Source organism: Triticum urartu, chromosome 1 (assembly GCF_003073215.2).
Source record: "Triticum urartu cultivar G1812 chromosome 1, Tu2.1, whole genome shotgun sequence".
Lineage (NCBI taxonomy): Eukaryota > Viridiplantae > Streptophyta > Magnoliopsida > Poales > Poaceae > Triticum > Triticum urartu.
This window is the reverse complement of record NC_053022.1, coordinates 47413133-47425513: the sequence shown is the minus strand read 5'-3', so window position 1 is coordinate 47425513 and position 12381 is coordinate 47413133.

The following is a 12381-nucleotide window of genomic DNA, read 5'->3' as shown; positions in this document are numbered from 1 at the left end:
GCTAACGAAATGGGTCAAGTCAATCACATCATTCTCCTAATGATGTGATCCCGTTAATCAAACGACAACTCTTTGTCTATGGTTAGGAAACATAACCATCTTTGATTAACGGGCTAGTCAAGTAGAGGCATACTAGTGACGTTTAGTTTGTCTATGTATTCACACATGTATTATGTTTCCGGTTAATACAATTCTAGCATGAATAATACACATTTATCATGAAATAAGGAAATAAATAATAACTTTATTATTGCCTCTAGGGCATATTTCCTTCAGTCTCCCACTTGCACTAGAGTCAATAATCTAGTTCACATCGCCATGTGATCTAACATCAATAGTTCACATCTTTATGTGGTTAACACCCATAGTTCACATCGATATGTGACCAACACCCAAAGGGTTTACTAGAGTTAGTAATCTAGTTCACATTGCTATGTGATTAACACCCAAAGAGTACTAAGGTGTGATCATGTTTTGCATGTGAGAGAAGTTTAGTCAACGGGTCTGCCATATTCAGATCCGTAAGTATTTTGCAATTTTCTATGTCTACAATGCTCTGCACGGAGCTACTTTAGCTAATTGCTCCCACTTTCAATATGTATCCAGATGAAGACTAAGAGTCATCCAGATCAGTGCCAAAACTTGTATCGACGTAACCCTTTTACGATGAACCTTTTGTCACCTCCATAATCGAGAAACATATCCTTATTCCACTAAGGATAATTTTGACCGTTGTCCAGTGATCTACTCCTAGATCACTATTGTACTCCCTTGCCAAAATTAGTGTAGGGTATACAATAGGTCTGGTACACAGCATGGCATACTTTATAGAGCCTATGGCCAAAGCATAGGGAATGACTTTCATTCTCATTCTATTTTCTGTCGTGGTCGCGCTTTGAGTCTTACTCAATATCACACCTTGTAACACAGGCAAGAATTCTTTCTTTGACTGTTCCATTTTGAACTACTTCAAAATCTTGTCAAGGTATGTACTCATTGAAAAAAAAACTTATCAAGCGTCTTGATCTATCTCTATAGATCTTGATGCTCAATATGTAAGCAGCTTCACCGAGGTTTTCTTTGAAAAAATCCTTTCAAACACTCCTTTATGCTTTGCAGAATAATTCTACATTATTTTCGATCAAGAATATGTCATACACATATACTTATCAGAAATGCTGTAGTGCTCCCACTCACTTTCTTGTAAATACAGGCTTCACCGCAAGTCTGTATAAAACTATATGCTTTGATCAACTTATCAAAGCGTATATTCCAACTCCGAGATGCTTGCACCAGTCCATAGATGGATCGCTGGAGCTTGCATATTTTGTTAGCGCCTTTAGGATTGACAAAACCTTCTGGTTGCATCATATACAACTCTTCTTTAAATCCATTAAGGAATGTAGTTTTGTTTATCCATTTGCCAGATTTCATAAAAATGCGGCAATTGCTAACATGATTTGGACAGACTTAAGCATCGCTACGAGTGAGAAAATTTCATCGTAGTCAACACCTTGAACTTTGTCAAAAACCTTTTTCGACAAGTCTAGCTTTGTAGATAGTAACACTACTATCGGCGTCCGTCTTCCTCTTGAAGATCCATTTATTTTCTATGGCTTGCTGATCATCGGGCAAATCCATCAAAGTCCATACTTTGTTCTCATACATGGATCATATCTCAGATTTCATGGCCTCAAACCATTTCGCAGAATCTGGGCTCATCATCGCTTCCTCATAGTTCGCAAGTTCGTCATGGTCTAGTAACATGACTTCCAGAACAGGATTACCGTACCACTCTGGTGCGGATCTCACTCTGGTTTACCTACGAGATTCGGTAGTAACTTGATCTGAAGTTACATGATCATCATCATTAGCTTCCTCACTAATTGGTGTAGTAGTCACAAGAACAGATTTCTTTGATGAACTACTTTCCAATAAGGGAGAAGGTACAATTACCTTATCAAGTTTTCTACTTTCCTCCCACTCACTTCTTTCGAGAGAAACTCCTTCTCTTAGAAAGGATCCATTCTTAGCAACGAATGTCTTGCCTTCGGATCTGTGATAGAAGGTGTACCCAACAGTCTCCTTTGGGTATCCTATGAAGACATATTTCTTCGATTTGGGTTTGATCTTATCAGGATGAAACTTTTTCACATAAGCATCACAACCCAAAACTTTAAGAAACGACAACTTTGGTTTCTTGCCAAACCATAATTCAGATGGTGTCGTCTCAATGGATTTAGATGGTGCCCTATTTAATGTGAATGTAGCTGTCTCTAATGCATAACCCCAAAACGATAGTGGTAGATCGGTAAGAGACATCATAGATCGCACCATATCAAGTAAAGTACGATCACGACGTTCGGACACACCATTACACTGTGGTGTTCCAGGTGGCGTGAGTAGTGAAACTATTTCACTTTGTTTTAACTGAAGGCCAAACTCGTAACTCAAATATTCGTCTCTGTGATTAGATCGTAGAAACTTTATTTTCTTGTCACGATGATTTTCCACTTCACTCTGAAATTCTTTGAACTTTTCAAATGTTTCAGACCTATGTTTCATCAAGTAGATATACTCATATCTGCTCAAATCATCTGTGAAGGTCAGAAAATAACGATACCCGCCGCGAGCCTCAACACTCATTAGACTGCATACATCAGTATGTATTATTTCCAATCAAGTTTGTTGCTCGCTCCATTGTTCCGGAGAACGGAGTCTTAGTCATCTTGCCCATGAGGCATGGTTCGTAAGTACCAAGTGATTCATAATCAAGTGGTTCCAAAAGTCCATCAGTATGGAGTTTCTTCATGCGCTTTACACCGATATGACCTAAACGGTAGTGCCAAAAATAAGTTGCACTATCATTATTAACTTTGCATCTTTTGGCTTCAATATTATGAATATGTGTAACACTACGATCGAGATCCAACGAACTATTTTCATTGGGTGTATGGCCATTGAAGGTTTTATTCATGTAAACAGAACAACAATTATTCTCCGACTTTAATGAATAACCGTATTGCAATAAACATGATCAAATCATATTCATGCTCAACACAAACACCAAATAACACTTATTTAGTTTCAACACTAATCCCAAAAGTATAGGGAGTGTGCGATGATGATCATATCAATCTTGGAACTACTTCCAACACACATCGTCACCTCACCCTTTACTAGTTTCTGTTTATTCTGCAACTCCCGTTTTGAGTTACTACTCTTAGCAACTGAACCAGTATCAAATGTCGAGGGGTTGCTACAAACACTAGTAAAGTACACATCAATAACATGTATATCCAATATACCTTTGTTTACCTTGCCATCCTTCTTATCCGCCAAATACTTGGGGCAGTTCCACTTCCAGTGGCCAGTCCCTTTGTAGTAGAAGCACTTAGTCTCAGGCTTAGGATCAGACTTGGGCTTCTTCACTTGAGTAGCAACTTGCTTGCCGTTCTTCTTGAAGTTCCCCTTCTTCCCTTTGCCCTTTTCTTGAAACTAGTGGTCTTGTTAACCATCAACACTTGATGTTTTTCTTGATTTCTACCTTCGTCGATTTCAGCATCACGAAGAGCTTGGGAATTACTTTCGTCATCCCTTGCATATTATAGTTCATCATGAAGTTCTACTAACTTGGTGATGGTGACTAGAGAATTCTGTCAATCACTATTTTATCTGGAAGATTAACTCCCACTTGATTCAAGCGATTGTAGTACCCAGACAATCTGAGCACATGCTCACTGCTTGAGCGATTCTCCTCCACCTTCTAGCTATAGAACTTGTTGGAGACTTCATATCTCTCAACTCGGGTATTTTCTTGAAATATTAACTTCAACTTCTTGGAACATCTCATATGGTCCATGACGTTCAAAACGTCTTTGAAGTCCCGATTCTAAGCCGTTAAGCATGGTGCACTAAACTATCAAGTAGTCATCATATTGAGCTAGCCAAACGTTCATAACGTATGCATCTGCTCCTGCAATAGGTCTGTCACCTAGCGGTGCATCAAGGACATAATTCTTCTATGCAGCAATGAGGATAAACCTCAGATCACGGATCCAATCCGCACCATTGCTACTAACATCTTTCAACACAATTTTTTCTAGGAACATATCAAAATAAACACAGGGAAGCAACAACGTGAGCTATTGATCTACAACATAATATGCAAAATACTACCAGGACTAAGTTCATGATAAATTTAAGTTCAATTAATCATATTACTTAAGAACTCCCACTTAGATAGACATCCCTCTAATCCTCTAAGTGATCACGTGATCCAAGTCAACTAAACCATGTCCTATCATCACGTGAGATGGAGTAGTTTCATTGGTGAACATCGCTATGTTGATCATATCTACTATATGATTCACGCTCGACCTTTCGGTCTCTGTGTTCCGAGGCCATATCTGTATATGCTTGGCTCGTCAAGTATAACCTGAGTATTCTGCGTGTGCAACTGTTTTGCACCCGTTGTATTTGAACATAGAGCCTATCACACCCGATCATCACGTGGTGTCTCAGCACGAAGAACTTTCGCAACGGTGCATACTCAGGGAGAACACTTCTTGATAATTAGTGAGAGATCATCTTAAAATGCTACCGTCAATCAAAGCAAGATAAGATGTATAAAAGATAAACATCACATGCAATCAATATAAGTGATATGATATGGCCATCATCATCTTGTGCTTGTGATCTCCATCTTCGAAGCACCGTCGTGATCACCATTGTCACCGGCACGACACCTTGATCACCATCGTAGCATCGTTGTCGTCTCGCCAATCTTATGCTTCCATGACTATCGCTACCGTTTAGTGATAAAGTAAAGCATTACAGCGCAATTGCATTGCATACAATAAAGCGACAACCATATGGCTCCTGCCAGTTGCCGATAACTTGGTTTACAAAACATGATCATCTCATACAATAAAATTTAGCATCATGTCTTGACCATATCACATCACAACATGCCCTGCAAAAACAAGTTAGATGTCCTCTACTTTGTTGTTGCAAGTTTTACGTGGCTGCTACGGGCTTAAGCAAGAACCAATCTTACCTACGTATCAAAACCACAACGATAGTTTGTCAAGTTGGTGCTGTTTTAACCTTCGCAAGGACCGGGCGTAGCCACACTCGGTTCAACTAAAGTTGGAGAAACTGTCACCCACTAGCCACCTTTGTGCAAAGCACGTCGGGAGAACTGGTCTCGCGTAAGCGTACGCGTAATGTCGGTCCGGGCCGCTTCGTCCAACAATACCGCCGAACCAAAGTATGACATGCTGGTAAGCAGTATGACTTATATCGCCCACAACTCACTTGTGTTCTACTCGTGCATATAACATCAACACATAAAACCTAGGCTCGGATGCCACTTTTGGGGAACGTAGTAATTTCAAAAAAATTCCTACGCACACGCAAGATCATGGTATTGCATAGCAACGAGGGAAGAGTGTGATCTACGTATCCTTGTAGACCGACAGCAGAAGCGTTATGACACCGCGGTTGATGTAGTCGTACGTCTTCACGGCCCGACCGATCAAGCACCGAAACTACGGCACCTCCGAGTTTTAGCACACGTTCAGCTCGATGACGATCCCCGGACTCCGATCCAGCAAAGCGTCGGGGAAGAGTTCTATCAGCACGACGGTGTGGTGACGATCTTGATGTACTACCGTCGCAGGGCTTCGCCTAAGCACCGCTACAATATTATCGAGGATTATGGTGGAAGGGGGCACCGCACACGGCTAAGAATATGATCACGTGGATCAACTTGTGTATCTAGGGGTGCCCTCTGCCCCCATATATAAAGGATCAAGGGGAGGAGGCCGGCCAGCCCCTATGGTGCGCCAAGGAGGAGTCCTCCTCCTAGTAGGAGTACGACTCCTACTAGGAGGGGGAAAGAAGTGGGGAGGGAGAAGGAAAGGGGGGCGCCGCCCCCCCTCTCCTAGTCCAATTCAGACCAGGGGGTGAGGAGGCGCGCGGCCCACCTTTGGCTGCCCCTCTCTCTCCAGTAAGGCCCACATGGCCCATTACTTCTCCCGGGGGGGGGGGTTCCGGTAACCCTCCGGCTCTCCGGTTTTCTCCGAAATCACCCGGAACACTTCCGGTGTCCGAATATAGCCATCCAATATATCCATCTTTATGTCTCGACCATTTCGAGACTCCTCGTCATGTCCGTGATCACATTCGGGAATCCGAACTAACTTCGGTACATCAAAACTCGTAAACTCATAATATAAGTGTCATCGAAACCTTAAGCGTGCGGACCCTACGGGTTCGAGAACAATGTAAACATGACCGAGACATGTCTCCAGTCAATAACCAATAGCGGAACCTGGATGCTCATATTGGCTCCTACATATTCTACGAAGATCTTTATCGGTCAGACCGCATAACAACATACGTTGTTCCCTTTGTCATCGGTATGTTACTTGCCCGAGATTCGATCGTCGGTATCTCAATACCTAGTTCAATCTCGTTACCGGCAAGTCTCTTTACTCGTTCCGTAATACATCATCTCGCAACTAACTCATTAGTTGCAATGCTCGCAAGGCTTGTGTGATGTGCATTACCGAGAGGGCCCAGATATACCTCTCCGACAATCGGAGTGACAAATCCTAATCTCGAAATATGCCAACCCAACATGTACCTTTGGAGACACCTGTAGAGATCCTTTATAATCACCCAGTTACATTGTGACGTTTGGTAGCACACAAAGTGTTCCTCCGGTAAACGGGAGTTGCATAATCTCATAGTCATAGGAACATGTATAAGTCATGAAGAAAGCAATAGCAACATACTAAACGATCGAGTGCTAAGCTAACAGAATGGGTCAAGTCAATCACATCATTCTCCTAATGATGTGATCCCGTTAATCAAATGACAACTCTTTGTCTATGGTTAGGAAACATAACCATCTTTGATTAATGAGCTAGTCAAGTAGAGGCATACTAGTGACGTTTAGTTTGTCTATGTATTCACACATGTATTATGTTTCCAGTTAATACAATTCTAGCATGAATAATAAACATTTATCATGAAATAAGGAAATAAATAATAACTTTATTATTGCCTCTAGGGCATATTTCCTTCACTCCCAAGGTTTGAATGCAGGACAATAGGTTCCTACCTCATCAACTACTTCCCAATACCCACATGTTATCAAATCCTAACCATGCAATATTTGAGGGTGAAACTAATGCATAAAAACTGGGTATGAAAGGGATATGATCAAAGTGTGAACTTGCCTTGTACTGTTGATGAAGATGATTCACACTCATAACTCTTGATAGTTCTACTCGTCACACTCCGTTCAATCTGTCGTGAGCAAGCAATAGTAACCACACATAAGCAATCACTCAGAAGATCGGGAAGAACGAAGAAGACGGTTCGGAAAACATCAAAACCAAGCAAATAACTCTTGCAACATAAAACAATTTCTAACAGTACCAAAATTATGTGAACTTGGTCTTATCAGAAAGTTTAGGTAAAGAGCTTCGATTTGCAAAAAGAATCAACTAAATCAGAGTTACGAAACTCAAGTTATGTTCAAAAGAAGTTTGAATATGAATCTGAACAACATTCAAAATTTGAAAATTTCAAAAAGTTGATGTGACAGGTTCACCGGATAGGTGAAAACAAGACGAAGCTATAGGCGCAGGTTTCATCTAATTTGGATAAACGAGTGAAAAGTTATGGCTATTTGAAAAATTAGGGCCAAGCTGTTTTACGGAAAAAAAATAACTACGGCAAAAAACTCTAGGTCTAATGTATAAATACGTAGACTAATTGATAATCTAATTATTCTATCGTATTAGTCTAGAAATAATAAACTACGGAAGTATAAAAAAACTAAGAAAGATATCTTTATAAGGTAGAGAAAAGACAACTTCAAAAAGAGGAGACAACTTCTAGAAATCGCGCCGGAAAGGAGAAAATATACGAAATAGAGAAGAAAAAGGCTAACGCCTCGCATGGGCCTAAAGGCCTCGGCCGGCCGCGTACACGGGCTACATCTTTTTCCGAAGTCTATTTTTTTCTAAAAATTGTTCAAAAAAATGAACATTAACAAAAATAAAATAAAAAAGACAAAAGAAAACAAAAGAAAAACGGGCCGGCATGCTGCTATGCTACGCATGTGGGCGGCGGTTAGTTCCAGGCTCACGTGTAGATTTTTTTCTTTTTTATATAGAAACAAAAAAAGAAACTGGATAGCGATAATAAAATCAAATTTTATATAGGCATATTATATATCAAAAATTTTATAATTTTTTTCTACAATATGAACATTTATCTAGTGCCAAATAAAATGCACAAAAATTCAAATAATTCAAACAGTGCTACTTCTACAATAAAACCCAATAAAAATCATTTTAGAAATATCAAAATGATTTCAAAATTATTTCTCTCCAATTTTCTGATGTAGGGAATCATTTTACCCCATTTTCCATTTATTTTATTTTTGGAGAAAAATAATTTGAATAAAACCCAAATAACTCCAAATTGAAAATAATTTCAAACAGACTTTAATTTTGATCTTTTTAAACTTCCAACTCGTATCTCATATATTTTGAAGAAGTCATTTTATCTTCTCTCATGAAAATCATTGAGTTGCTTAAAATTTCTGAATTTGAAATATTTCCAAATAAAATTCAAATCTTTTCAAAACCCCCTTTTCATTTAATTAAATGGAAGAAGTCATATCATCTTCTCTCGAGGGTTTTGTATTTGAAAAGAATTTGAATTCACGAAGATCAAAATGCAAAAAGGTGAAAGTTTGGGAAAGTCCTTTTATTCCCTCTCATTTAACTTTCAAAAAGTTTCGAATTTCACTCAATCAATCACACAACAATCAAACAAACAATCAATCTATATATATATATATATAGTGTTACTATTCATCACCCAGGATGCAAAATAAGTTATTCTTCACCCGAGGTAATCTTACGATCATTTTATAATTAAATTACGTTTCGAATTCAAATAGTTACATTCCTATTGATTCACTACGTAAAATTTGACATAAGAAAATAAAAATATAGGTCATAAGACAAGAAATTTTGCAGTTTATGTGTATTTTAGACTATGTTTTTATGTTTATAATTTTACATAACATAAAATATTTTTTACGGCGAATATATATTTTCTTACGGTCCCATTTTGTGTTGGAAATAAGACAAAACGTACGGAACGTAAAATTACGGTGCATTGATGGTAAAATAGAGGGGGGTGAAGAATAACTATTCCTCACCTAGGGTCTATTATGATAATATTATCAGAATAGTTATTCTGAAAACACTTCCACACTGCACTCTTAACGCAAGTGCACATCATCGTTTGAACCAAGTGCGCTGCAGTACTGAGGCGAGTGAACTTCCCGTGGCAAAAAACTGAACGCAGTGTTTTTCTGGTACTATTTTCGCTCTAGTTTTTTAACCGTTTATTGGAACGAGGCGTGTAATATATCGTTGAAAAGCTATGTATTAGGCACAAATTCGCCATGTTGAATACTTTTCGAGATTCCTCATGGTTTAAGAGCAGTTTTGAAAAAGGTGCGGCCCACAACGAGTGGCAGCGAGCGTTTTTTCACATTTTTTTCTAAACCGCTCGTCGGAATGAAGCAAATGATACACCGTTGGATAGATATCGTCGAGGCGCATCTTTTTCATATATATTTCTTCCTCTAATTCGTTACGGTTTAAGAGCAGTTTCAAATTTACTAAATCGCGGAATTCTGTTTTTCAAATTTTTTCAAATTTTCGGTACTGTTTTTGCTCTAGTTTTTTAACCGTTTGTCGAAACGAGGCGTGTAATATGTCGTTGGAAAGCTATGGACAAGGTGCAACTTTCATATGTAGAAATGGTTTTGAGATTCCTTACAGTTTTAAGTTAATTTTGAAAATCGTGTGGCAGACGACAAGTGGCAGCGGCCGTTTTTTGCGAAACTTTTACAAACCGGTCGTCGAAATGATTCAAATGATATGCCGTTGGAAATATATCGACGAGACGCAACTTTTTCATGTAGAACACTCTCTCTAATCCTTACGGTTTAAGAGCAGTTTTAAATTTACCGAAATGCGGACACTCTATTTTTCGCGACACCCAAATCGACGTGGGTACTTCATCCGACTGAAAACCGCACTGCATCGGATGAAAAACCGCACTGCATCAGACGTGTTAGAGAACTGTATGGTTTATTTTATTCAAATGTAATTTCTTTAAGGACGAGAAATTGAAGTGCACTTCACATCGGGTGTAAATGAACCACAACACTATCAAGAAGAACCACATTTCTTTTTTTGCTTCCGTAACATTTTTTTGCACTTACGGGATGAACAACATCATACCGCCGACCGCACTGCTTCAGAATGAAAACCGCACTGCATCGGACAGGCAAGCGAGCTGCATAATTTCTTTTGTCGGACGTAAATTTTTCTCAGACAAAGAAGTGAAGTGCGCTTCACATCAGGCACAAGTGAACCACATCAAGCGAAAAATGGACCGAGACACAAGTGTGCCATCGTCATCTGAATGCCTGCACTGCCCCCGCTACTCTCATCCTCCACAAGAGTACTGCAATGTTCCTCGCTGAGGAACTGCACGACCTGAAACACAAGAATAGAGAATAGCAAAACTGCACTGAAATTTTGTTTCACAAACAGAAAATTGAGCGTGCGTCGAATTGCAGAGTAGTCGTTTTGGTGACCAAAATTGAGGCACGCATGGGTTGTACTGACCAACAAAGTCAGCAAGATGCTCACACTAGCCCTCATCGAAGAAGGGAAGGGAGGTGGGTACGGGGAAGGAAGAGAGGACTGGTTGGGCGGCGCGGTGTACCCAGGAGGTCGTGCTTTTCGATACTGTTTGCTTGCTCCTTCGATGGCATGTTTGCCTGCTCCTTTGGCGGGCACTGCACGCCGCATGCATAGGTGGACTGGAACAACCGCTCTGCGAGCTGCACAAACATCAGTAGGAGAGCTACACGCAACAAGCCAATGGACTGCACTGGGTCATCCTGAGCCCGTCGCCGGTCATGCTCTCCGCGGGCGGAGGAGGCCATACTGTCGACTGCTAGGAGCTCAGCGCCTCCCCTTTTTTGCATATCCAGATTCGGCCACTACCAGCTCCCCTGACCTCCCGACGTGTCGGTGTGCAGTGCAGTGGCCCTCGACATGCAGTGCAGCGGCCATTAAGGTGCAGTGCGGCTGCAAACCCTGTGCGCCAGTGCTGAAGGAGATAGCTGGAGAGGGAAGTTGGGGTGGCCGGGGTTGTCTTGCAGATTTGGACGGTGAATGTGGCGCGCTGGCCGGCGAGGGGCCGGGCCGACAAATCTTGGAGGTGGGGGAGAGGCTAGGAAAGATTCTCCGTCCTCGCTCCACCTCGATCCATGCCACGGACGGCCGGATTCGTTCCCGGGGCGCCCGCTGAGACAGGGGCGGAGGGGAAGTGGTGGCGCTCATCGGTCCTCCCACCCGGTCACCACGCGTCGGAGGGAGCGGTGCGACGGTGGGGCGTGGCGCGAGGAGGGAAGTGGCGCGGGGAGGAAGGCGGTGCGGCGACGGGGAAGGGAGGCGGCGCGGAGCGGGAGGAGGGAGGCGGTGAGGCGGCGCAGAGCGGGAGGGAGGTGGTGCGGCGGCGCGCTGGCAGGAGGAGGTCGTGGGGAGCACGCGGAGGAACCTCGCTGGCGTCAAATCGGAAGCCCTTGTAACGCCCGGATAATCTTGCTACAGTAATCCCACGTTAATCATGCCATGTCATCCCGATTACTGTTGCTAAACGCCCGTTAGTTCAAACCGCGTCAAATTCAAATTTAAAATTAAAATTAATATCGGCAATAAAATTTTTCAAAAATTGAAACAAAAATATTCGATGGTTGCCAAGTATTACACAGGTAATTATGGTGCAGCAAACACATTTTTATAAAATGTCTAAATAGTTTAAAAAGGTTTAAAAACAGAAATGCAAATAGATAAAAACAAAACAAAAAAAGGGCAAAGCAACCCCCCCTCTCACTGGGCCAAGTGGCCCAGCTGGCCTCAGCCGCCCGAACGGGCAAGCCCACCCCACGGCCCAGCCGGCCACCCACTCCCCCCTCACTCGCTTATCCACCCACACCCCCGAAACCCTAGCCCACAACCGTACACCCCACTCTCCCCACGATGCCCCCCTCCTCTCTCCCGATCTGGATCGGGATCCAGAGGAGGCCGTCGCCGCTCGACGCCGCCCCGCGCCCGGTGCTGTCCCGCCACACGCCGGACCGCCCCGCCGCCACACGACGCCACCCCGTCCACCCCTCCTCCCTGACCGGCCTCAGCTTCCTCCCGGCGCCGCCCCGCCATCGCCGCCTCGACCCCGACCCCGTCGCCCGCAGCGTCCCGG